Source organism: Salarias fasciatus, chromosome 9 (genome assembly GCF_902148845.1).
Source record: "Salarias fasciatus chromosome 9, fSalaFa1.1, whole genome shotgun sequence".
NCBI classification, from domain to species: Eukaryota; Metazoa; Chordata; class Actinopteri; order Blenniiformes; family Blenniidae; genus Salarias; species Salarias fasciatus.
The window spans coordinates 18,123,433-18,149,987 of record NC_043753.1 but is presented as its reverse complement, the minus strand read 5'-3'; the positions used below and the strand labels follow the sequence as shown (position 1 = coordinate 18,149,987).

Below are 26,555 nucleotides of genomic sequence, written 5' to 3'. Positions count from 1 at the left end.
CACAGAGAAAACAAAACTGAACTCAACACACGGTTGCAGGAACTGATCATGATGGGAAATCCACAAAAACTTCACTAAATAGCAGAAAAACTTGTAGCTGTGTATATGTTTGAATTTATTTACTTATTTGTGAAATAACTGAGGCATAACATAAGGAGGCATCACAAAAAGGTAAAATAAAAATATTATTTTTATATGCATGGCATAAAAGGCATTCCATATTATTAAATCTATGTATGCATTACACTGTATAAGACTAAAACTCCATTACAATTATACTTTGGCATATAGATACACACAGTTAAATGTTCACACACTGAAATACACACATACATTTCACCATATACACATATTTATAATCACAGAGGATGAGTAATACAGTTTGTTTTAATTGTTTTTTTTCATCAATTTCTTTGAAAAGATAAAAAAAGTTTTGAAAAATGTCATAATTTACTGTGTATTACAGAAAATCTCTCCAGAACTCATGGGAAATTAACTATGAAGTGACACAGTTTCAATTTTTTTTTTTTTAAGTCCTTGTAAGTTTTGGAGCCCCTTAATATAAAAACTGAGGAAGTGCCCAGAAACGTCTCGCTCCCCTCCACCTTCCCAAACCTTTGGAATTATCTGTAATGGGTCCCAGATTTTCACCCGGGGACGCGATGGCCATCAGCCCCGCAGTAACCTAATCTCACCTCCGGCTGGATCAGTGCGGACGTCCCGGGGCGCACCGCCTCCCCGCGGGACAGCGGGACACCGGGACGCTCACCGGGAACTCTGGAGAGCACGTGGGCTCACTGGAAAAGGCGGGAACCGATCCATGCCAGAGGTGTTACACCTTCATGCGTCTGAATCAGACTTTGAGATTGTGCCAAGACGCGCCAACTTGAGCTGGTTGAAAAAAAAGAATGAGAAAAAAATATTTTAAATTATATGTGATGATTTTGTGTGATAAAAATCAATCAGTGAAGCAGAATATTTGCAGCGGCAGCAGCATGCTGAGCCTCCTGTCCTGTAACCTGACACCGGCTCTCCTCCTCCAGCTGGGCTCTCCTCTCCTCTCCTCTCCTCTCTCGCTTCATCCCGGCGCAGCGACACAAACTCCTCCGAGCCGCAGCGAGCAGCACATCTCTGGACCATGGGATTCTAAACTCAAGACCAAACATGAACACACGCCTGTAACTTTATTTTTTTTTCTCCTTTCCTTTGCTCCGGTTCACTGGCCGACAGTGCGCGTCCGTGGAGAAAGTTCGCACCTCTACGCTGGACGCGGAGATGCGCACGAAGTAAAAGTGACAGTGGTCCTCATCGCTTCTACGGTCCTCAACAAGTTCTAAAACGCCATGAAAGGTAGGCAGCCCGGAGCTCGAAGCCAAGTGCACGCTTTTACATGTAAATCCTCATAATGCGCTCTTCGGGGACTTCCTTCAATCCGTGCGTATTTCTCTGCGGTCTATGAGCCACATCTGGATGACATTACGGTGCAGAAATTGTGAAATACTCGGGAGTTTTTTTTTTCCCCTCTTCCTCCACCAGTTGCATCCCATTAAAAAGAATGAAAGACCAAAACACGCCTGCACAGCCAGGCAGTGTGTCTGTTCACTTAATTCTCCCAAAACATGGAAGGAAAGACAGATCCAGGTTAAATAAAGCTCAAAAAAGAAAAAAGATGACCAGCATTGTTTCATCAATAACAGCTGGATTTGTGTTCACACCCAATAAGTAGCCTATAAATAGAACATGTATATTTTTAGCATCAATAAATACAACATTTGATTCCCTTTGAGAGAATCTGAGGTGAAGGTCTTCTCAGGAATGTGTGTTTTTTGTCAGCATCAGTGGATCCTCATTCTCTTGACCCCCCACCAACAAACACACACACTCGGCTCATCCCTCCAGGTCTCCCCTGTGTCTCCTCCACCCCCCCCCCCCCCCCCCCCCCTCCCCCCCTCCTCCCCATCTGTTTTGCATTAGCAGAGATGTTCTCCATGCTCTGCTCCGGTCCTCAGCGTAGTGGAGCAGAGTGTAATTAGGGTTTACTGTCAACAACCCAGAGAAACCGCAGCCTGTGGCTTTTACAGTTCTCTGGACCCCCTGTCTATACACACACACACACACACACACACACACACACACACACACACACACACACACACACACACACACACACACACACACACACACACAGATGATCTGACCCTCCATATCTCCAGTGTGAATCCACCCTGTCCCCTGTCTCACTCTCTGCTATTAAACACTTTTTGTTCCCCTGTACTGTTGTTTTTTTTCCCCTCTTGTTTTCTTTTGTTTATGGATACGCAGCGACTGATTCCACCGTAAACAACATAACCCCCCAGTAGCGTGTGTTCAGCCTGTTGATGTCATGTGTTTCTGATTCTAACACACAGACGACTTTGCAGACGAGGAGGAAGTACAGTCTTTTGGATACAAGAGATTCGGTGAGTAACCTTTCTGCTTCTTTTAAAAGGTGGAGGAGAGAAAATCCCGGCTCGCTCGGAGCTCTAATCATAAAACTTTTACTGTTTTGTGAAAAGAAAATTGCCGTGGATTTAAAGTGCTAAGTGTGTGGGCCGAGCTCTCTCTCTCTTTCCCCGCTGGTACATGCCCAGACCCAGCTTTGTATTTATGGACAAGCTGCTCTTGAGTCCTTTTTCATGTCAGGGGAGACAGCTGGCTGCCCGAGCCTCCTCCGCTCTGATACAGTATCTGGCCCGTGATGCCAGGTTTGGTTTGAGTATAAATGTGGGTCGCCGGTCTGTGAGGTCCGGCTCGCCACAGGCCCGGCGGCTGCTATCACGGCTCCCTGACATCCAGACCATCCTGGAACCCCTCACTCCCTTTTAAAGCATGTTGACTCACACAGACATGCCTCGGGACCGCTAAGATGTTGTTCCTCAGAAAACTGCAGCTGAAGTGCATCTCTCTGTTGTGGCGCAACACATGCATTTGTTTTGTGAACAAACGGCACGACTTGCGAGGCTCTGACGGAGTCGCCCTCGCCCCTTTTCCAAGCGGATTTTACGAGTTCCCCTGGTAACGTTGTAAACTTGCAGTGAACCGGTCCAGACCTCACAGATAAGGCCGAGGAAACTTAAAGGATCGCTTCACCCAAATGACACGCAAACTTATTTTCTCACTGATCACTCAGTTTCTCATGTGGATAGCTTTCGAGCATTTTTTTCCCCCCCAGAATTCTCTTTGTTGTTGTGTACCCACAGAAGGGTTACATAAAACTTTATATCCGGTTGGATGAATCTGACAGCGCTGCACAAATTCAATTAAATTCCCTCATTCAAGTACAAACTTGGTGGCCTTTCTGTTCTGAGGCTGCACGTCGGGTTTTCTCTGAACAGTCTGAACCTCAGCCATATTCCAGAACCATGTGTTTGGGGTTGATTAGTGCTTTGTATTCTCTAAATACTGCGTAATGAAAAAGTCCTGTCTTCGTAATCAAATGTGTCTCGTTGCTCTAAACCTAAGCAAAACCGTTTTTAGGAATTTTCCTACAAAAACAAACCATCTTTCTGTCAGACGGTGCGTCCAGACAGCTGGGAAAGTCAGCAGTTGGGAAAGTTCAACTTCCGAGATTTGGAGCCATCAGATGACAACTATAAAAAGCTGAGAAGTCTGACTTCAGAATGTCTGTTTTCCTCAGTCAGGCGTGGGAGCTGAGTCGATATCTGTACTATGCACCCTTTCCAGCCCAGTCTGTTTACTGCTAAGTGGACTTTTCACCACAGTGGGTGGAGACGGAACTTGCGCAGCGGATTTGGGATCAGGAGTCGGAGCGTCTCCGTTCAGAGGGTGTTACTGCAGCGCGACTGGCTCACGCACTTCCACCGCGGTCCGTGAGAGTAGACGGGAGGCGGCAGACGATCCCGCTTAAACTCAGCGGCGGCAGAGACGGATTCAAACTGTGTGGAAACACGGCGTCTTTCATCCCGGTCACCCGAGCCCGGGCATCCTGTTTGTCTTTCCCCGCGAGCGCGTGCAAAGTCTCGTTGGTGGGTCGAGATTAGAGAACAGATCCAGATCCAGCTCCCTTTCAACTTTATTCAAATGAACTCTTGACATTCTTTGGGAGGAGGAAGACGGCGCTCGCTGAACTCTTCGCCGAGCGCCGCCAGCCCTCCGAGGGACCCGGCAGCTGTTTGGAGGGGCCGGCTCCAAGGGTCTGCCTCGCTCCTCCGGAGGCTCTGTTGTGCAATATTCATACAAAAAGCCATCACAAGCTGCTCGTGCTTCCACAATCAGTGTCATAATATCAACACTTGAGGGGAAGAAAACAGTTATTTCCTCCCAACATGCTTTGCTTTCGTTCATTCCGGTCTCCCGGGAGACTCGGGCTGTTTAGATCTGTTGTGACATATAAAAGCTGTCGATGTTGTCTTCGGCTGTAAGGCCACTGCCAAACTTAAAAAGGAGATGACTTTACGCAGGAATACAAAGCACTTAATTCTGCTTCCTACCCAGAGTGAAGGTAACGTGGGAGCAGTGTTTAGACTTGGATATTCAGAAATCAGGAAAATATGCGGTGTGTCGCAACACCGATTACAAAATACGCAGTGTGAAGCAGAAGTAACTAATGTTGCAATGAGCTTTCGCTGACGGATTGTTTTATTTTAGTTTGTGTTTAAGGTTTTGCACTGTGTTATTTGTTTCTGTGTGGAGTTTGCATGTTCTTCCTGCATGGCTTTCTCTGTGTATTCTGGTTTCATCGTCTACAGTGAACCAGTGTCTCCAGTGTGTTTCTTTCTTTCTTTCTTTCTCTGAGTGTGTTTGCTCTGCCTGGTGGCAGGTCTGGTTGCAGTCTTTGCTCATACTCAGCAGGGATCTGACCATGTCCAAATGCAACCTTAAAGCCATGCGAGGTATTCAGTCCACCTCGCACGGCCCCCTGACCGTTTCCAGAAACTCTTCATCAGGAGCACTTTTCTGCGTTTTCTCCCGCTGAATGAAAATCGTCTCGTGGAGGCCTGAAGCGGGGATACCTCAGGAATGGGCAGCTGTCAGCAGATCATACATTCCCCAAGGTTATAGACCCGCCGTGAGTGATTGTGCACCGGCATTATCGCTGTGAGAATCTGTGAATAACCAATATACAATTCAAGGCTGACCGTAGAAATCAAGTGTGGCTTGAAAATGAAAACATTCCTATAATTTGAATTAGTTGGGAGGAAATTAAAAGTGCCATCCAGTGTTTGAGTCAGTGCATCGTACTGTACATGCGGAGCAGTTGATTTAAAGATAGCTAAATGTACTTTTCCTATTTCCTGAAATCCAAGACTTCATGGATGCAGTCTTGCAGCCGTAATAAACTTTTACACGGCTTCCATTCAGTTTCCTGGCTAAAACCTCAACAAACCAGAAGACTCAGGCACACCACCGTCCTGCTTCAAGGACCTTTGTGAGGGTTGTTTTAAAACTACAAGGTATAATATCAACACATATGGACTAAGTAACACATCATGGCCGTATGTTGAAATGTCTTTTACTGACAAGCAAAGTAAAACGTCGGATTCTCTCAGGTCAGTGTGGACTGGTTCTGATTTTTTTTCTTTTTTTGTGGGTGGGGGGGCATAATGTCATACGTAAAGCAAGCATACATCATGTATATTTACACACCTACACAGACACATATAGACGTTTTCCAATCTTTCATGTACAAATATAAATGTGCACATGAGCACACACACACACACACACACACACACACACACACACACCAGAGTGTATTCATATGGTAATCCCATCTGTCTTCCTGCCAAGTTGAAACCGGGCCAGAACAGCTTTCACAGAGCTCAAGGTTTAAACATATTTATTTTTCTGTGGGGGGTTGACATAAGAAGGCCATCAGAATAAAAACAAAACCTACCTGAGCTTTGGCTGAACTCTCGCCCGCTCTTACGGCCCCGCTAGGGCCGCTCGAAGTCGGTGGAAGTCGGCAGCTGGTTTTGGCCTGCCTGGAACCATCGACTCCTTCACGGAGTCAAAATGGCTGCACAGATGTCTTTTATTACAGTCAATCGAACGTACAGTTTTGTGACAAAAGCCGTTTCAACGGGGATGGGATGGTTTTTAGTTGTTGTTTAGTTTATGCTACCAGCAGTTGATCCAACATGCAGATCAGACACAGGATACATCCCTTCATTCCCCGAGGAGAACTTTTTTCCAAGTACCATAACCAAAAACAGGCCAGACAGGTTGGCAGAGTCAGCACAGTGAGAACGGCGCTCCGCGGCGGTTCTTCCTGATGGGGCCGGACTCCTCCCGCTGCCATGGCTCCTCTTCCCACACATGCGGGTTTGGAGAAGCCGGGCCCGGGAGGTTTGCGGCCGGTGTGGAACCCAGAGTGCGTTAATCTGTTTCCTGCGCTTGTTATGGTTTCTCTCGGCGAGACGTGGAGGTGAGCGCGGCGTTGGGGGAGCAGCTGTGTCAGCACAGCCGGGGCCCGGTCCGGCCCGGCGGGGTTCTCTGGCGACGGGCGTCCGCGGCTTCCTCGTTTCGTCCCGGTTAGCCGGGACTCAAACACGCCAACACGTCAGACACTGACACGTTTAATACACGGCGTCATGCGATACTCTGCAGACCATTTGTCAGAATGTCTGATGAGGACTTTAATACACTTTGCTGTGGTTTCTGTAGGGTTTTTTTTTTGCACTTTTGTGTTGTGGGATTCTCATATTCTGCTTCTTCGCTCTTTCCCTAAACTGCGAGACTGCTTTTGATCACTTAATACTTGTGCGAAGAAAACGAAAACATTTTCAGGTTTTGCCGTAGCACTGTCAGATTTTTCTTCTGCCCTTGAAACTTCACAGCCAGCATGCCTTCGCAGGCACATTTATTATGGTAGTGGGGGAGTGCGCGTCTGTCTGACTTCCCAGCGATCGAGTGCTTCTCTGTGCTACTAATATAAGATCTTCCTAAGGCAGCAGCTCACATTCTTATTGCTTCTGATGAAACTTTCAACTAGGTAGAGTCAAACATTATACAAGAAAATGAGAATTTGCAACAATTTCCACTGACATGTTTTCTTTTTATTACACGGAAAGCAAATTTAGGGCTCCAGATGAGGTTCAAGTAAAAAAAGTGTGTTGTATCTTTTAAATGTGACATGTTGCAAGGCCCTGTGGCTCTCACAGGGAAACTAAGCAGCTATTTCCCTCATAAGTAACTGAAATCAAGCTTTTTTTTATGATCAACATTGAACAGATGGACTCGAGCGCAGCTCCAAACTGATCTAGTGTCTAAAGAACCGGTCCCTTGTCTCCCAGCAGGCCGAAAATTATTTAACGCAGGCTGAGGTTAAGTGCTTCATGGTGACCTCCTCTGGTGGAACGAGCTCTCTCGGAGGCTCCAGACGCAGCAGCGTCGGGCTGGCCGGAGCGTGCAGCGGGTCGACACCTGTTCCAGACAGCAGACGCTCTGTCGATGGGAAAACACTTACCGGAGTCACCTGCTGGAGCGGCGCAGACAGAGCAATAAAGCACTGCGCTTTTCTTTGACGAGTGCAGAACTTGTGGAGGAAAAATCAGGAAGTTCAAGCTGGCTGGTGTTTTAAAGTCGGCTTAAGAGTTTTAACACACTGTGCAGCATTAAAACCATTCATGTTAAAGTGCATGAGGGACACATGCACTTTAGCTCCATGTGGTTCTTCATGCACTCTTTTTTGTGCTCTTCATCCATAACCACTTCAATATTCGGTCTTCAAAATGTTCTAACCCACAAGAATTTCTTTTTTATGTGTTTTAAAGTCCTTGAAGAATCTTGAAACACATTTGAGATGAAGGCACATAATTAATGTGGCGACAGACAGCAACACAAAGAGGAGAGCGGGATCTGTGCAACCGAGTGAGTGAAAGCAAGAAAAATATTGGCGAGAGATGTTTCCCTCGGCGACAGCGGCAAACAATGGAGTGGAAAGTGATTGGAAAATGGTGGCCTTCAGAGCAGCTCGGTGGCTCATTTTAACTCGGCGCAGACAGAGGAGACTTCAGGATGTAAACAAGCCCATGATGTACAGGCGGGGGACGTGGGATTTACTCTTATCTGGGTTCCTGGGAGAACCTCACACCACCAGACAGACAGGAGCAGAGATAACACACCATGCTGAATGAGCTGTGAGAGCAAGAGGTGCCGGGCTGCAGGGTATTTCATCCCAGGAGATGGCTGAAGGGAGGGGAAGTGAAGTGGGAGAAGGAGGAGATGATACAGCCGGTTCAGTGGAAAGCAGGAGGGGATGGATGGGTGTGGAGGAGCCGGAACGGAGCTCCGTCTGAAGAGAAACGGCTGTATGAGTGACTTAAGAGCAGGGAGTCAGGAGCAGTCAGAGATCCGGCGAGAAGTGTTTATATAAAGGCCAAACTACACACATTCATGACACATGGACATATACAGTTGGAAGAAATCATCCGTCGGTTACAGCAGACTTCGTTCTCAGCGTTAACGATACCGAACAGTCTGAAGGCGTAAATACATCGAGATAGCACAGAAGAGAGATTATTAACATCAGCTTTTTATTTTTACTTTTTCATTTCGTTTGGAGATTCAGAAACAAGTCCTGTTTCAATATTCAATATGACTTCACAAGACGTGAAAAATAGTTCAATTCAAGTCAATCGTCTGGTTTTTCTGCTGGCGTTCAAACTGTTTCAGTGTGAGTCCTGGTAAGCCGGGAGATCAATGATAAGCAGTGAGAGCGAGATGTCAGGTTGGTGGTGGAATTGCATTGGCATCACGCCAGAACATCTGGGCGAGTTTGTGAAATCAGGCGTGCAAAGGGCGGCAGAAATCCTGTTTTCTCTGGTAATTGAAAGATTTTACGAACATTATTTTAACAAGAAACACTCCGGCTGGTTGGATTTCAGGTCCATATTTTTCAGGTTGTTCATAATAGATTTTGGTTAAAGCGTGTTAGACGTGAACAACATTCAGGATTTTACTTATTTAACACTGCAGTTACCCCACAAACAGCACCGAGGCTTCCGATGTGAGCAGCAGATACGGAGCGCTGGTGTTTTTGCCAGAGCGACACATGTGCTGAACTGCTGGCCGTTAGTTTTCAGCTCAGTCTGGCCGCTGACCGTCTGACTGTCACTGACTTCTCCGACTCGCCTTTAGGAGTAAGGAAAAGCAGCAGGGCTCCACGCGTCCCTCCTCCAGCGGCGCGCACGCCATAATGACGCCGGTGTCCTCGACGTGACCCGCGCACAGATGTCAGGAGGGAATTTTCTGGCGCTCGCTTGTGGCCCGTGTGGAGAGCTTTTTACAAACAGGAGGTCTGAGTCACTGATTGAGAAACTGAATGAAAGAGCAGAGAGAGGATTTTCATAGTTCCTGTGAAGCTTTGTGTGTGTGCGTACGCACACAGCCTCACTGATGGTTTTATGTTGAGTGGGTCCCTCGTATCCGTGAACACTCTGGTTTTCTCCAACACCTCGCGGCGGCAGAACACACCGGCCCGCTTTTACAGTGATCCCGGGGATTGTTATTCCTCCTCCTTTGGTAAAAGTAATAAAGCCGGCCAAATCTCTTATTCAGGGTGCAAAATGTTAATGAAAGGGGGGTGGGGTGGGTGTCGGGGGGTGGGGGGTGACGACAGGGAGGCCTGCCAACATCAACTCACAGCTTCCTGGTTTGCGAAAGGGAGTTGAAGCGGAGAGGAATGGCGTTCAGCTCCAAAACCCTGTCAGATCCATAATGACTATCACATTTTCCACGTGTGGCTCAGACTGCCGACAGATGGAATTCACTAAATTCATTTTCTGGCACCTTTAGCCTAAAGCTCTATATGCATTCATGCACGTTCAATTAATGCATTAATAAAATAAACTGGATCGCATTTCTCTTATTTCACGTAGCGGACACACTCGAGTGCACGCTCGCTCAGAGGTAGAGGATCTCTGAACACACCGACGCTGTGCTGTTAGTGCCGCTTGTGTTGCTCTGTATTCAGTCACTCCACGTGTTCGGCAGTTCCAGGTCTCCTTTTATGGAAGCACGGTCGAGGAATTTGCCAAGAAAGAGAGGATTGTTTGAAATAATTGCTCGAACACGGAAGTCCGAGATGTTTTGTCTAGACAAACAGTGGCTGGACCTCTTTAATGGTGGTGAAGTTGTGGAGTGAAACAGTCACCTGATGAGATGGTGTGATATTGCTGTGGTTCACCGGCACTTGTGTTTTTAAAACTTGTTGTTGTGGCCTTTAAACAGTAAAAAGTGATGATTTTTATCTCATTAGACGTCTGTAGCTCCAGGCCTTTACTACAGAATTCCTTTAAATGACCCATCATTCCATTCACCCCATTCCTTTTTTATCTGTCCACACTGTTAAAAATTGAAAGTGGATCTTTTTGCTGTTGCCAAGTGGTTTTGGGAGCAGCATGAAAATGTATTAAACACGAGTAGCCTATATACCGTGGAGCTGACAAGGGATCTGCAGTGTTTGTGTGGGGAGATGAACGGATGACATTTATCTCCAAACTCAGACTCGGTTTCCTCCCAGCAGACACTTTGAACATAAATTCATCTCAATCATCAAGCTAATTCTTCCTTCAGGGAAGATCGCTGCAATTACTTCAATGGCCTCTTTTCAAACCAATATCTGATCAGAATACATTAGTGTCCCAAAGTAAGAGAGAGAAAAAAAACTCTTGATTCTTTTTTATGGGAAAAGATCACGATTACCCATCAGCTTGATAACAGAGTTCGGTAATGACGTCGGACTCTTTAGGTTAATAGAAATCATCACCGTGGCCTCCAGTCGCACCCGAGAATCACAGATTCAGATCTCCTCCCGGGCGCTGCCTCTAAATTACTCTAAACAAACAGTTGTGTAGAGTAATTTAGAGCAATTGTCTGGTGTCGATTACTGCCGTCGGTGAGTGGTCCTGCCTCCACGTGATTCACGATCCAGATGTCAGGCGGCTTGCGATGCTTTGCCTCGACTGCTCGGCGGTAGAAGAGCGTGCCACCCTCGAGTCTGGAGTGTGTCTGTCTAAACAGGGTCTAGCGTTAGAACGCAGTTCTTCTTCCAGACGGGGATGGCTCGCTGTCAGTCAGACTGACCGCATGTGAGCGCAGATCCACTGGGCCACCCAGAAGAGAACCGAGCGCCCACTGGATCCCACCTCAGATGAATCCTCGCTTCTTTCTGGAACCTCTTGCTGATTTTGGAGGTGTCTGAACATTTTTTTGGAAAATCATTGAACTATTCGTAAGTGGTTTAATCTCTTAAAGATTAATTGCTGTGGAGAGCAGCTCAGGCATGACTGGAATTTCTCTATTTGAAGAAGATTTGCTCTCACTAAATCACAATATATTCTAAATTTGCATGAATGTCAAGCTGGATGTATCAGAAATGAAAGTAAACTTATTCTAATGCTCTATAAGCACCTGACAGCAGGCAGACCACAGTCATCTTTATGGTTTAAAGCTCTCCGTCGTCTCCTAAAGCCACCATTAAATGATAGAGCTTTTTATTACTAGAAATCCCTAAATCACAGAGCGGCTCATTCCACACCGACCATAATGTTATACAGACGTTACCCGCAAGCGACACCCCAAGTACCAAGAAGAATCCATCGGGTCAAGAAGAAAATGTGCTCTGGAAAGGAAGCGGGTTCCCTCGCCGGCCTTCGGTGGACCGGTCCGGTCCCAATATGGCGGAGTCGGTGGTGAATGTGGCCACTGTGGTGATGAGTTTGGCCGATGTGGGCGCAGCCTGTTAAAGAGCTGTCCTGCAGAGATTTCCCCAACCACTTGAGTTCTTGCCAGATTTCCCAAACTGCAAATAAAATTCCCAGCATGCCTTTTCTCTTGTGTTTTTTTACAACATTACATATCCAGAGTTCGCTCTGGTTTGTTATCAGCTGTAACTCTAAACACCAAGGAACACACACTGTAGTGGTCAAAGATGAATGAAAAAGAAAATGAACAGCGAACACAGACCGACTTTAAACATTATTCAACGAGTAAATGAGCTGTACGAGTCGCTTTAGGTTCCCATCTGAATTTCCAAAAGCAGCGAGAGGCCATGCCACCAATACTGTTTTGTGGTTTATTATCCCAGCTGCTCATCAGAGACGGAGAACTTCACGCTATTTATTTTATTTCTGGTTTTCTCTCCGACCGGTGACATTTCGCTGTTTGTTTTTCCATGAAGCGCTGGCCTGCGCTCCGTCAGCACCGGGGGTCTTTGTAGTGGGTGTCACATTTTGACGGGCAACCTTCAGCTTCCCTCGTGTTGCATCGTCAATGGAAAAAGATAATGATGAAGATGATATTATCGAGTGCTGCGTGGTGGTTTCTTGCTTTGAGTGATGTTTTCCATTTGGGTGTTTTTCTTGTTTTTCTTGCCCTCCGTCCCAGAATTCCCACTTTGAACTCGCTGCGTTTCCACACTTTTTGCTGACCGTCTTGGATTTCTTTCAAAGTCGAGCCCTTATAGCAAATTTTCAATGCTAATGTGTGGATCATTAACCAGCGGGCCACACACACACACAGACAAGGAGAAACACACACTTACTAGAGAGCTGCTCAAGCACCAGTGTTTTCCTTTTGTAACTAAAACCCAAGTCGCTCCGCGGGCCCCAAATCCCCGAGCTGAGTAAGTCCGTTTCCACTCCCCACTCCATTGTTGATGAAGTTTTCTGGAAAGACGACCTGTTTGTGTTACTGCAGCGAGCGCTGAGTCTGTGCAGAGCCAAGCGGGGGCTGCAGGGAGGGGGCGGGGCGAGGAGAGGCTGTGGATGCTGCCTGAACGCCCGTCAGACCACAGCTCATCTGAAAACCTTGATTCCTTCATCCTTTACTATCAGCTGGCGATTCGTCATCGCTGTGACAGAGGAGTGCAGCCCAGCATGTGAATTCAAATATCTTGAAAAGTGGACAGAATGAACCGCCAGGACGACCCACTGCACCAACTGAACTAAAGCTCCAGAGATGCCTCCATCCTGAGCTGACGGAGACCAAAAAGGAGGAAAACTGAATGAACTCAAGATGAAATGATTACCTCCCACCATAGAAATCATCTGCAGCTGTCACAGGCATGTATGAAGTGGATTCAGACTGCTATCACAGCCTGTAAGCTAAAATACTGCTGGATGTTCTCGAAACGTCGCCACCTGAGTTGGAAACCGGCCTGAAGATCAAAAGGAGTCTGACGGATGAATTAGATCTTTATGTGGAAAGACTAAACCTGCTTCTCTTCTCTCTCCTGGAAGCAGCAGACATCTGGAGGCTGGGAGAGTCTCTGGATACTGTAATCTTAGTTGCCTCTCAGTTTGACAATTTCTTTTGTTGGATGTGACAGAAAGTCTGAGGAGAGCAGTCCTGTGAAAGACGCCCCTCTTGTTGACCTTTCCCCTCTCCGACACTCTTTACTTGGACGATCTGGCCGGCATTACAGTCCCTGAGAGGTTCTTGGCTTGTGGTTGTGGATGTCTGAGGGGTTTCACGCTTTTACTTTTCAGCAAGCTCCATCACGATTTCCCCTTCAGCTTATGGATCTGTTAATCATTTTGCCTCCTCTGTTTCTCTTTTGGTCAGACTTTCTCCCTTTTTCTTCGAACTGCCTCTCGTGTGACAGAACTTTGGCTTCACCCTGCTCGTCTTCACCCCCTCCTCCCTCCGTTGCCTCATTTACTGACAGTCATTATGCCCACATGTGTCTCCTGTGACGGAGGCGTATGGTTCCCATCACCCGTAATAAAAGAGATGGAACCAGGATCAGACCACACATGGAGCCGGGACGGTGTCGGTTTCCTGCAGGGCCCCAGAGCCATCCCACAGACCCAGAATCCTCTGGCCCTCGCTCTGGACCTCCTCTGCTTGCGTCATTGACAGGTACAGCCTCAAAGTGAAAGAAAGTGCAGAATATGTTCTCCACGCTGTTTACGGACGGCCGGTTATGAGGTGGAGCAGCCGCACGGCCAGGACCTCCACTGCCAGTCAGCTGTGTGTGTTTCCAGTAGGTGGTGTTCGGCATGGACGCACAGTCCTTCCCCAAGAGCTCTAACTGGCAAATTAATTTGTTAGGAGGTTCCAGATTTTTGCAAAAAAAGACATTCAAATTGATTTTTTTTTTCTTTTTTAACTGGAAAACCTTGATCACCTTCCTTTCTCAAGGTCCAAGTTCTAAGGATAAATGCCACAGGGTCCGACTTAAAAGCCTTGAGGATGTTTTGCTGCAGAAGCAGATCGGTAGAGGCAGGTAATCTGAAACATCGCAGGCAGCACAGCTTTGATTTCAGAGCAAGGTCTCACTTACAGGTGTTTCCATCAGCGGTTGGCTTGAAAGTCATTGATTTATGTCCAGAAACATTAAAAGTCATGGACTGTTGCACTTGTTCTGTAACACACACACACACACACACACGCGCGCACACACACCAGGCCACCTCTCGTTGCCCCTGAGCGAGCCGGGCTGTGGATGACTCATTCCCTGGGCCATCGTCTCCCTCCTGACTGTAAAACAACTTGGCTTGGATTACAGCTTATCAGAGTTCCTTTCAAACATCTTTTTTCAGTTTGAATAATAAATGACAGATGTCTTGAACCATGGCAGCTATTTCTAAACAACAACAGCAAAACACGTACAGTTTTGGTCCTAACATTCAAATCGATTTACTTTAAGCATCATTATGTGCATTTTCTTCGATATAGATGAGATATAAGTCATTATGATAGTTCTCCTTATTATGTTAATGCCTCTGTTCTTTTCTGAGGATCACAGAACATGTTTAAACCTCACATCAGCTGCATTGTGACGGATCCTTTCCTCGTGTCAGGCGTATGTAAAAATGGAGTTATGAGTCCCATCTGTGCTACAGAATGTTGAGCACAAAGAGATCCTTCCTGATATCAAAAAAATGTGGAGGAATTGACTCTGAGCTACGTTTCCAGAATGTTTAAACAGATATAAAAGATGGATGGACGGAGAAACCTGGTGTACATAGTAATTTTACTTGTCCTGACTTCAGAGCACCGTTCATTTAGGGCCTAAAAATACCAACGATGCACCGCTGCAGAGCAACACAAGGAGTTAGTCATGGATTGACTTTAGTTTAATTGACGCTGAACTCCCTGCTCTCTGCACGGGCAGAGAGAAGCCGTGCGCTCCAGTTCCTGGAAAGACTCGGGTGTTCAGGCAAAGCCTCCTTCCAAAATCGCAGTTTGCGTGACCTCAGCTCGCAGCTTTGTTTTCGTCCGTTACTATAGCGTTCCTGCCGCTGCTGACAGTCGATAAACACGACGAGCAGGGCCCGAGTGTGAGCCGTGCGTCTCTCTGTGGCCTCGTGGACATTATTTTGGGACTTCCGGGGCCATGTTTGGGGAAGCCCTTTGTTTCAGGAAATGAGGCTGGCGAGAGACGCTTTATTATCAGCAAGGTAGGCATCTCTGCAACAAGCGGGTTTTTAAAAAGAACCATGCCGGACTTTGTTGAAGCAAAGCTCACTACTACAAAGCGAACCCGTTCCCATCTAAAAACCCACTGGTGTCTTGTTCTTCTTGTGGAAAAGCCCTTTGTTTTGGAATATCCTGTCTGTTTTGCTATGAGCAGTGAAAGTGCTGTCAGTCTGTGGTTTGGGCGTCCTGGACTGGCTTGTTTTTGCGCTGGCGGTGGATCTGATCTGACAGGCTCTGCCGGCTGAAGGGAAAGATGACGAATCAGCGTCTGCCTCGACGATGAGCGGCCAAACTGAAGGAAAAGCAGCCTCTCACGGCAAACTGCGAACAACTGGCTCAATGTTCACAGATGTTTTTCCACTCTCCGCTTGATTTTTATTTTTTTAATGACCATGGAATATTTATTGAAAAAGTGGTCGCTTTCTTTTTTTTCTTTTTCAAACATGACTTCACCTGTAGATTACTCTCTAAATGCGACCTGCCTCAGCATATTTTACCCATCATTTATACATCTGTGCTGTCTCATTGCGATCAAATCTGACAATCTGTGAAAGCAGTTTGTTTATATGACAGTCAGCAAGCATGAAGCAGCATATCTTAATGTTTGTTATTTACATGTGAATTAATTTAGTTTTATTTAAAAGTTGAAAAGAACCCTTTACCTTTCAAGCTACAAAAAATCCACCAAGTTTACCCACCAACAGGCTCAGTTTCTGATCTTTGCTGTTTATTCTGTGGAGAGTTTGAGGATAACAGGAACTAGTTTTGCTTCATGCCAGTTGACAGCCAGCCCCAAACTCTGAGCTTATTCTGAAAATTGTCACTCAGTGTGCAGTAAAATAGAAAAAAAAAAAAAGTGTCGCTGTGTAACAGTTTATATCTTTACAGATTGTTTCGGTGTGATTTCGGCGCAGCGGATGTGTAAACATGAAAATCTGAGCGACTCGGCTTCGCTCGTGACCTGATGTGTTTCCTGAATTGTGCAAACGCGCATGAGCTGACGCTTCAAACACGTCCGCAATTACTAATGAGTCAGAAAAGCGGCCATTTATCATGGCCGAATTCCCAGAGTGCAGTTGAGCAAGTGGCGAGGGAAGACTTGAGTAAGTTCTGATGGCGTACAGCTGCACCAGTCACTCTCTGATGGGCGAAAGATGTCTCGCTCGCATAAATACTTGTTAAAATGCCTTAAAGATGCAATTAAAGCTCTTTACACGAACTGTACGTGGCTGTGAGCCATTTAAAGCTCTGAAAGCTGAGGCCAGTCTCCACGGAGTCCACTTCCACATGATGATCCAGTTGTTTTAGAAAAGAGAACAGCTTGACAAAAAAATCACTCCTTTACCAGAAGTGATGAGAAGAGATTTTGATGAGATTTATGGACATTTGCACTGTCATTTCTGGAAACAGACTTTTGAGACATATTTTCAAATGAAAGGTGTCATTTGTGTTGGCAAACAGTGAAAAACAGTAAAAAATTAATCCACTAAAAAGATTATATGGCATTAAGATTGTTGTGTACTTGAAAGTGAAAATCATGGTTATCAATAATATCTCTTAATAATAAGAGATATGTCACTTTGATGAAACAAGTCTGATAAAAAGGGTAAACCAGACCAAAATCAAACCTGAATATGTCATTTCATTTATTTCAGAGAAATTTAGACACCAGAATCCTGCTGTTCTACATTATAGTGGCATATTTGCATCAAAGGAGCATATCTGTAGCCTCCTCCTGAGTTGTTTTTTGGCCAAATCATGATATCTGCCTAACTTTACTCGCCTGCCACTGGTGCGTCGCCCTGCCTGATTATTTGTATCCTCAGCCTATCAGAGCACGTCTTGATCCCCCCCCCCCCCAAAAATCTTTTCAGAGATCCGCTTTCCAAGTTGTCCAGCCACTTTTCTGATGAGCATCCTGTCTTTCCTCCTGTTTGTTGCTTATGGATGAACTCCTGCAGGCCTCCATTCACCGTTCCTTGACTTGACAGTCCTCGAACACTCGAGGAGTCGTCCTGTTTGAAACTGGCTGTCGGTCTTTTTTTTTTTTTTTTTGCTGGACTCGCTCGGCCTCCTTTACGGTAAATCCCCCCCCCCCAGCTGGACCTGCTCTTAAACTCTCAGTGATCATTAACAATCCCCTCACACCTGTGAGAACAAATCGTGTTGTTAAGTTTGGCACCTAAAGGCCCAGCGGGACGCTGATGAGCCAATCAGCGCCGCGTTTGGTGTTGCTTTAAGCATTACCTCATCATATAAAACACATTGAACACGATGTGTAGTGAAGCCTTTGGCAGCAAGCGGTTGTTAAAGCTCTCAGGTTGATGTGTGAGGGGAGCTGACTGGCTTCCGTTCCTGCCGTTATGCCCTGCATTGTGTTTCCACGCCGCACGGCAACTTTCTTTTCATATTTCAGCACGTAAGGAGAGTTTATTTTTGGGCACACGAACGCCAGAACCCCCTCTGCACACACACACACACACGTGCACGCACAGACACACACTTCCTGTCTTGAAAATGAAACGCAGCTGTGTTCCCGGCAGCAGTGGGCCTTGCCACTCATCTTTCTAGTGAAAATGATTCACAAAAAAAAAAAAGAAAAAAAAAAAGAATAATCAGCAGTGCCCCCACCAGCAGAGAGTCTTTCATTCAATTTGATCCTGGAACTGAAGGAAAACAGGTGAAAGATTTACATTCAGTGTTTTCTGTTACACAAGGGGAAGAGACACGGTTCACTGGGGCTGACTGAGGACCGAGTTCAGGAAAATAAGCATGTCCTTAAGTGTAAACAAGTCAGCAGGGGGGATTGTTTTTGTGTCCCCTACCCCTCCAACCGCCCAGGCCCCCGGGGGAACTGCTGGACTCTTTTAATGTAGACGACGGGGTTGTTTGTCCAGATGTGGAAGTCCTGGAGCCCTGAAGTGACCAGCCTCTGCCCACACGTCTGTTCCTGAACCGCCACACTGAGTCCCGTTTCTTTTCTCTGTTTCCACGCAGGGATCCAGGAAGGCTCCCAGTGCACCAAGTGTAAGAATGACTGGGCGCTGAAGACGTCTATCGCTCTGCTCTACGTGCTGTGCACGCTCCTCACCATCGCCGTGGCCGTGCTGGGATACAAAGGTGAGACGAGGTTTCTTTGCCTCGAGTCGCGGTGACCTCATGGATCTACAAGGCAGCTCTTTGTGTCCCGAAATGTTCAAATCACTCACTTACATTGTGTTGAAAGAGCCGCTGTCCAAACATATCATTAGGTTTCTCTTTTTGCTGCCAAGAAATAGGAGCCCTCTGTCCCCCTAGTGGCCTTTAACGTGCCCGAGCATGACATGTATGATTTTTGGCAGAGCCTTGTGGTCATTATTTAATGGCAGTAAATCAGTAATGGAAACTTTGACATTTGTTCTGCTGCACCTACGAGTCAAATCAGAGGTTTTGGCCTCAGATATCACTCATGCAGACACGTTAGCGAGCCTCAGAAAGTTTGACTTTTTAATGCAAACAATCCCTTCAACGCAATCACGCCGCAGTCGTGCAGCGTTTGCTTACCCAAGTTTTGAGACGTGTCTCAGATTTCAGATGCTGTGCCCTGAAAAGCAGAGCAAGATGGATCAAATACACCGTCATCTCGCTTACACGTCTGCCCTGAGACCATCCAGGGATTTTTTTTTTTTTTGTTCTTCTATTCTGATATTTGAGTGAACAGAGCCTTTAGGTTTAAACTTCTGACTGTCTGCCGTTCTTTCTGTGCTTCAGCCCCTCTGTTTCCAACCCGCAGACCTCCTCTCCCTTTATGTTACCAACGCCCCAGACCTCACACCTCCGCCAAAGTTCTTCAGGCTTTGTGGACCTGAACTTCCTGGTTGGCCTTTTCCTCGTTTTTTTCCATCTTGGGAATCCAACCCTCCGTCTTTCGGAGAATTGAACTCTGAATGTTCCTGCCGTAATTGTGCTAAACGTTCCCATATGTGACTCGGTTATGTCCCCTCTTGCTTTTTCATTTGGTGAAAATGGCATGAAGTTAGCATGTTCTTGGGGGTTATCTGCGAGTCGAGCGCGGGAGCGACGCTGTCCCGGCGCTCTCTCGGTTCAGTCGGCCCTTCTCGCTCCACGCTGCATGTTTTCATGCTGGACTAATTGATCCCAGATGAGCAGCAAGTGAACTCGGCGCAACTCCTGCAGAACCCACTGAAATTGGGCTTTTTACTGGCTCTGAAGCGGCGCTCTGTCAGGGGAACCGCAGCTCCTAAACACACCCCCTGCTCCAGATGGTTATGCAGTGAGATCCACAGTGCTTCGTGTGCTCGTCTCCTCTGTCCTCAGCCGCCGATCCGCAGAGGCGTCCTCCGCGTGCTCCCTTTTGTTTTGATGCTGTGAAACCTCAGAAGTATAACTGGGAATCGGTGACCTCTATCTTCTCTCCTGCAGCTTTTTTGATTGACATGAATGTGAGGTTGCTCTCTGGGCCCAGAGGGCTCATGTCTTTTTCATTTTCCTTAAAGACAACAGGAAAGGGAAGAGGCTCCACCTCTCAATGGCATTATCATTCTTTAAAAACAAAATAAAATAGGACACAAAACACACAACAGCAAGCAAGGACTCAAAACAAACAATTCAAGTTGAACATTAGCCATTGTTGTAGTTTTTAGTGCCTCCTGGTGGTGGTCTGGGTTAAATCTTACTGTAACTTTGAGCACAGGGAAACCTGCAAGTTATAATGACATGTGTGATCCATATAGGAGGAAGCAGCCAGATAGGTTACTGTAGGCTGTCAGACAGGGTCTGGAGGATGCAGGCACGTATTAGAGAGTAAAGTGGTATACAAAAGTGGGGAGGGGGATTAAATAGGATTTGCTTCTTCCTACTCCTTTTCAGACACGATGTGTATGTGTAGTATGAGTGACTTTATCACTATCAGAAAAGATTTTATTGCCAGGTATGTTCTGCAGAGGAGGGGTTTGTTTTGGAACAGACAGGACAGTTACACTTACATAATAGTCACGTAACTTTCACAGTATATTTGCACTTATTCACATAAAGCCATAATGGAAAATACAGACACACAATACAACAACTTATTTACAAGTGACCTATTTAAAACAAGGCAAATGAATGTGCACCAAAACACAAGCAGCCATCTGAATTTAGTTTACACCGTATCTGTAGAGATTTGGGGTCTTTCATATATGGACTGTCTATATAATTCAGTATATACTGTATGTAAATATGTTAATATATGGTATGTATACTATTTTCCCATTACAGTGAGATGTGGCTGTGGCTTCTCACCCGGTTACATCTTTTCTGCTGTGGGATTTTATAGATCGTTACTAAATTAATGGTTTTTGTTGCATTGGACTAGTTGAGAATGTTTGCCAGCAGTGTTCATAAGTTATTAAGCTGAACCCTCAGCCAGTGAAGTCAGTGAATGGAAATCAGTGAACATTAAGCCTTTATTGACTTGGCCTATGCTCTGCAGGAATAATACCATTTTGAAAAAAAAATCAAAAATCACTCTTGTTACAAAAGTCTGGATAGTGTTAACACACAGTTCCAGTAACCACCCCCAGAAAATCTGGAAAAAGTTCAAACTAGCTACAAACCAGCACCATCCCCCTAACAGTTTTGACTCATGAGCTAAAGTAATGCTTTCCTCTGCAGTCATTTTGCAATTTCAGCCTGTGTTTTATAGTTAGTTTCACCACAGAGTGATGCAACGATCCTCTCCGGAGGCCAGCGCATGAACAAAACAAGAGGAAAAGCTCCGAAAGGTTTTTCTTTCTTTTTTTTGTTGTTGCCAGTTTTCTGTTTTCCAGGTTAGCGTCTAAAGGAAGCATCACATTTGACACGCTGTTGTGCGTTGCAGGGACTGGATGTACATCAAAGAACAAGCTAACTAGGCATATTTTATTCATCCCCTTGGGGGGCGCTGACACATCTTCTGAATTTGTCAAACATTCTAGAATTGTGACACATTTTAAAACTGTCCAGTATTTAAAACTTTATATTGTCTCGTTGCTTCGTTCAACTTGCAGAAAGAAATCAAATAAGCTTTTTGGAAAACACACAAATCTGAATAAAGTTGCACTTCAGGCTAACGTTAGTACTCGTGGGACAGCAAATAAAATGTTTTATCTGTGTTTTCGTTGGTGACGGGTGGATTTACTGCAGCTCAGCTTGTTTTTTTTTTGTTTGTTTTTTTTGAGGGGGGTCGAAGTGAAAGTCTGCATTTTTTTTGAACTGCTGGAGTAAACTGCCGCGATGCCGCTTCCCAGCAGAGGAGCCCACGCTGTTCCCAGTTACAGGATGCATCCCCCTGGCGAGGCTGGTGGTAGAGTGGGCCGCTTCCCAGGAATCCCAGACACATACCAAAGGAAATGAACGCCGGTGTCGCCTGTGGGGGCGTGAAGAGCCTCGCTGCCACGGCGTCTGTCTCCACTCTTTGATCCTGCTGTTTACTGAAGACCCCCCCCCCTCCAGGTCACTTCCTGTTCCCCGCGGCCCTCGCCTGTGTCCTCCCGTGCACCTCCACCGTCAGTCTCCGTCGTTGACCACCCACTCCATCTTTCCTCCCTCCGGTCCCTATCTTGCGTCTCAACGCAAAGCAGATGCGCCACAACACAAAAATTCCTGTTTTTCGAAATCACTTCCTGTCCCGGACTAAACCGGACCTAACCCAAGAGATTACATTAACTGAGTCCACTGTTATTACATGCCTACAAGACATGGGGCTGGATCTCTCCTGGTTTCAGTTGGTGACTGGCTGTGGTTCCCGCTCTGATCCTTTTTTATGTATTTCGTCTGTGGTTGCAGACAGCGCCGTCGTCCCTGTTTGGTCTGCTAATAAAGGACAGAGCTTGTGACGCTAATCTTTGTTCTACTTAACCTGTTTCTTTCCAGTGGTGCAAAAGGTTGACAGTGTGTCTGAAGACATCGCAAAATGTGGAGGGAAGATAACCGCTTTTGAGACGGATTTGCAAAACCTAGGTGCGTATTTGGACTTAAGTTAAAGGACTGGCGAACTGTTGAAATGTTTTAAGCTTTGTACTGAATTCAGTTTCATTTTCAGATGATCAATCTGGAGCGAAGTCTGAAAATACCTCGACGGGCATCCAGGCCTTTAAGACCAACATCTGGACTCTTCAGAGGCAGCTGTCTGCGGTGGAAGAGCGCATCCACAGCGATCAAGTTAAGCTCAAGCAGCTGCAGAACGTCGGCTCGGACCTTCAGAGCAGCCAGGGCTCCATTCAGGTTCTGCTGAGCAGCAACACGGCCAGCCTGCGCATCGTGAACAGCACCCTGCAGTCGTATGGCGGCATCATCGAAAGCCTGCAGGAAGACACGAGCCGGCTGCAGAGGGAGCTCCAGCAGCAGGTCAAGCTCCAGAACCAGGCGCTGCTCAGCATCAGCAGCCTGAACCTCACCCAGGCCCAGCAGAGGGGCCTCATCGCCGCGCTGCAGCGCTCGGTGGACGACGCCAGCCAGGCCATTCAGAAAATGCGCAGCGACTTCCAGGGTCTGGAGCAGACCGCCCGGCAGACGCGCTCCGACGCCGAGTGGCTCCGCGGCAGAGTGGAGAACCTGCAGATCCTCGCCAGCAACGTCTCGGCTCTGGCCAAGGCCGACAACGACAGCCTGGAGGACGTGGGGTCGCAGCTGGCTCTCATGGCCGGCCAGCTCCAGAACACCAGCAGCCTGACGGAGTCGCACGACCAGACGCTCAGGGAGCTCCTGGACTGGCAGCGGGACTTCGGGAACCTCACGTCCGCGAACTTCGATCGGTTGGAATTGCGAGTGGACGAGTTCGAGCAGGGCGTGGACCGAGTGACGGGCAACGTCAGCTTCTCCACGCAGCTGCTGGGAGCCATCAACCTCGACCTGAACGACCTGCGCTCCTGCTCGGAGACCGTCGGCCGCCACTCCGACTTCCTGTCGAACCTCAACAGCAGCGTGGCGGACATGGCGACGGACGCCGCCGCGCTGAGGTCCCAGCAGGAGGAGCTGGCGGCGCGTCTGGACAGAGAGGTCACCGACCTCTCCATGGTCATGGAGGAGATGAAGCTGGTGGACACCAAGCACTCCCAACTCATAACCAACTTCACTATTTTACAAGGTGAGAGATGCACGGCTGCGGCTTCATATAAAGTCTCAGCAAAGCAAGTGACACACACACTTCTGCTCTGTTCCAGGTCCGCCGGGTCCCCGGGGCCAGAAAGGAGACAAAGGATCTAAGGGAGCAGCTGGAGTGACGGGTCAAAAGGGAGACAGTGGAGTGCAAGGAGTGTCGGGAAGGCAAGGACCTAAAGGGCCGCCGGGCGTACAGGGACCTGCAGGTCTACCAGGGATTAAGGGCCCGCGTGGGGCGCCCGGTAGCCCCGGAGTGAAGGGCGCCCGGGGGTCCGGAGGCCGCGCCGGACCTCCTGGAGAAAGAGGAGAGCCAGGTATTGCCGGTCTGCCCGGAAGAGACGGACAGCCCGGTCCTCAGGGAGCGCAGGGCCCGGCGGGAATCCGTGGCATTGTGGGACCAGCTGGGGAGCCGGGACCGAGGGGCCTGCCAGGACCAGCAGGACCTCCAGGACCAGCAGGACTGCCGGGTCAGCCAGGAGTCCAGATCCCCTTTGGACCTGTGTCCCTGCAGGACGAGGCGCTGTCTCCAACTCTGTGGAACTCAGGTACGAGAGACAGAAAAATAAATTCAGCTGATAATTCTGTCCTCTGACAGCAATAGTGAAAAAAAAAAAGTTCATAAAAATAAAAATAGTCCAATGACAACATTACTCCACATTCCACAGCGTCTGTTCTATCGTCCCGTGCTGCTCTCAATGCCAAAATGTCTTGAAATGATAAGAATCACATAATTTAGGCCCCAAAAACCTGGTTTGTATCTTTTACGTTCATTCAGTTTGAGATCACTGCAAGATCGACCAAAAAATCTTATTGAATGTGGATTAATTTCGCCATTAGATTAATTTTCAAGGTGAGAAATAAACTGACAAATTGTTCATTTTTGGGTGAGCTATTACTTACAAATGTTATAAAGGGATGTTACTCAGTGAGGGGAAACCCTTGAAAGTTAAGTAATGGTGAATCAAAACGTCTCAGAACTCTACATGTTAGTTTTGGCCCATAGCGGACGACGGACCCTTGCTTCTCTCTTTCACACCGGCCAAAAAAACCTGTTTAAACCCGCTAATAATCGGCTCCTCATGCAGTGTGAAAGGGTTTAATCAGCATTTAGGCCCGGGTCTTTCAATCTTGCAATCGACCCGGGTTTTTACGAGCAAATTTAATGTGCTTTTTGTTAACATTTGATGATTGATTCTTGGCTCTGGCTTCATTTCTAACCAAGCTTTGATGATCATGTGTTTGAATCAATAAATTGGGTTTGTTGCAGGCTGTCCTGTGGAGTGGCGGAACTACAGCGACAAATGCTACTTCTTCTCCAAAGACCTGCACAACTTCGATGACGCAAAGAGAACCTGCGAATCCACTTCTGCTTCACTACTGATCATCAACGACGACGAAGAGCAGGTAAACCCAGCGCTTCGTCCTTCGACGTGCATCTCTGGGTGTGCTGTGTATTTCAAGTGCGGCTCACCTGTCGCCTTGCGCCTTCAGAAATGGCTGCAGAAGCAGATCTTTCGAAAGGTTACTTCTGGATGGGGCTGACCGACCGGGAGGAGGAGGACACGTGGCGCTGGGTGGACGGGACCGAGCCCACTTTCACGTCAGTAACGTTTTCCTTCCCCGACAATAATACCAAGAATAGTACTTCACCATTAAACCAGCTACCCATAATCCCCATTAATCTGGAAGTGTTCAATCATAATTTGGCCTTTTCTTAGCGAGGATCAAATTCTTTCTGGCTCTTGCAATAATCAGAGTCGCTCATCCTGAGCTCCAGTTGTTGGTTCAGACTCAGTGAGCCTGATGTGTGATTGCCCTCTGTTGTCTGCTTTCAGAAAGTGGAAGGCCGGCCAGCCGGACAACTGGGGCCACGGCCACGGAACGGGAGAAGACTGCGCCGGGCTCATCCACGAAGGGCTGTGGAACGATTTCTTCTGTGAAGATCTCATAAGCTACATCTGTGAGAAGGAAATAGAGCCCTGTGAGTCTCCGCCGGCGTCACTCTCTGTTCGCATCTGGATGTTTTCACCGCAGCGTTCACCTCACGCATACTTTTTTCTGTCCTCTCTTTGCAGCGACATCGCCTGAATCATAGCGACGCGACGGCGGCAAGCGCACAGTGAGCAGCTAGACTTCAGCCATGTGGCACGGGTCCGCCGACGGTCCGTACGCAGGGAGCAAAGGGACGGTTTAGAAAAGGAGCCCGGGGGCTGCAGCAGCAGGCGTCCGCCCGACGCCGACGAGACGCCGTTCTCCTCCAGCCTGAAGCCAACATCACCAGCAAGTGCAATACAGCAGGGCAAAGGAGGGAGACCCCTTTTTTTTTTTTTTTAATTACCAAAACACCAACTGATTTATATTTCTGAAAATGTTTTTGAAATACATTTTATAAAACTGTACTCCATGTACAACTGAATATCTGAATGTATATTTCATTATGCAAGTTTTGTAGGAAAATATAAGATTCTATGAAGCCAAATGGACTCACAGTAAAGCTTTTGTATGTGTATTTTTCCGAATAAAAAAAGTGCAAGATGATGTGCAAAAAACCAGAATGCCACTGATGCGCTACCTTCAAGGACGTTGTCGTCAAAACTCATGAATATAACGTTTCCATTTTATACATGCAGGAGTAAATTGAGTATTTCCACATCCATTTAGAAAAGTGTGAGAATCCGTTTCACTTTCCGGTCGATAAGTTTGTGGTTATTTACACTGTATGCAATTTATTTCTCACTATTACTCCTCATTATGTCCTTGTGTTCAAAAATCTGTGACTCCTATGAATATAAAATGTTCCATTCTCTGCACTCGGGTATATTTTTTTTGTTTAAATAAATAAAAACAAACAAAAAAAAAACCCACTTGAGTTTGAACAACACTACGGATAAATGAAGGAAGAACTCAATAAATATGTAAAACCCATGGGGTGTTTGCAGTTATTGACTCACAAACCGGTATCTGGTGTGAAGTTCATCACAAAACTCCTCGGTGTTGTTGTTGAT

General features: G+C 46.9%; 1 pseudogene; it reads left to right on the top strand.

Annotated features, from left to right (window-relative positions):
• The first annotated feature begins 1,088 nt into the window (after positions 1-1,088).
• On the top strand, positions 1,089-26,475 carry LOC115394558 (collectin-12-like; annotated as a pseudogene).
• The last annotated feature ends 80 nt before the right edge of the window (positions 26,476-26,555 follow it).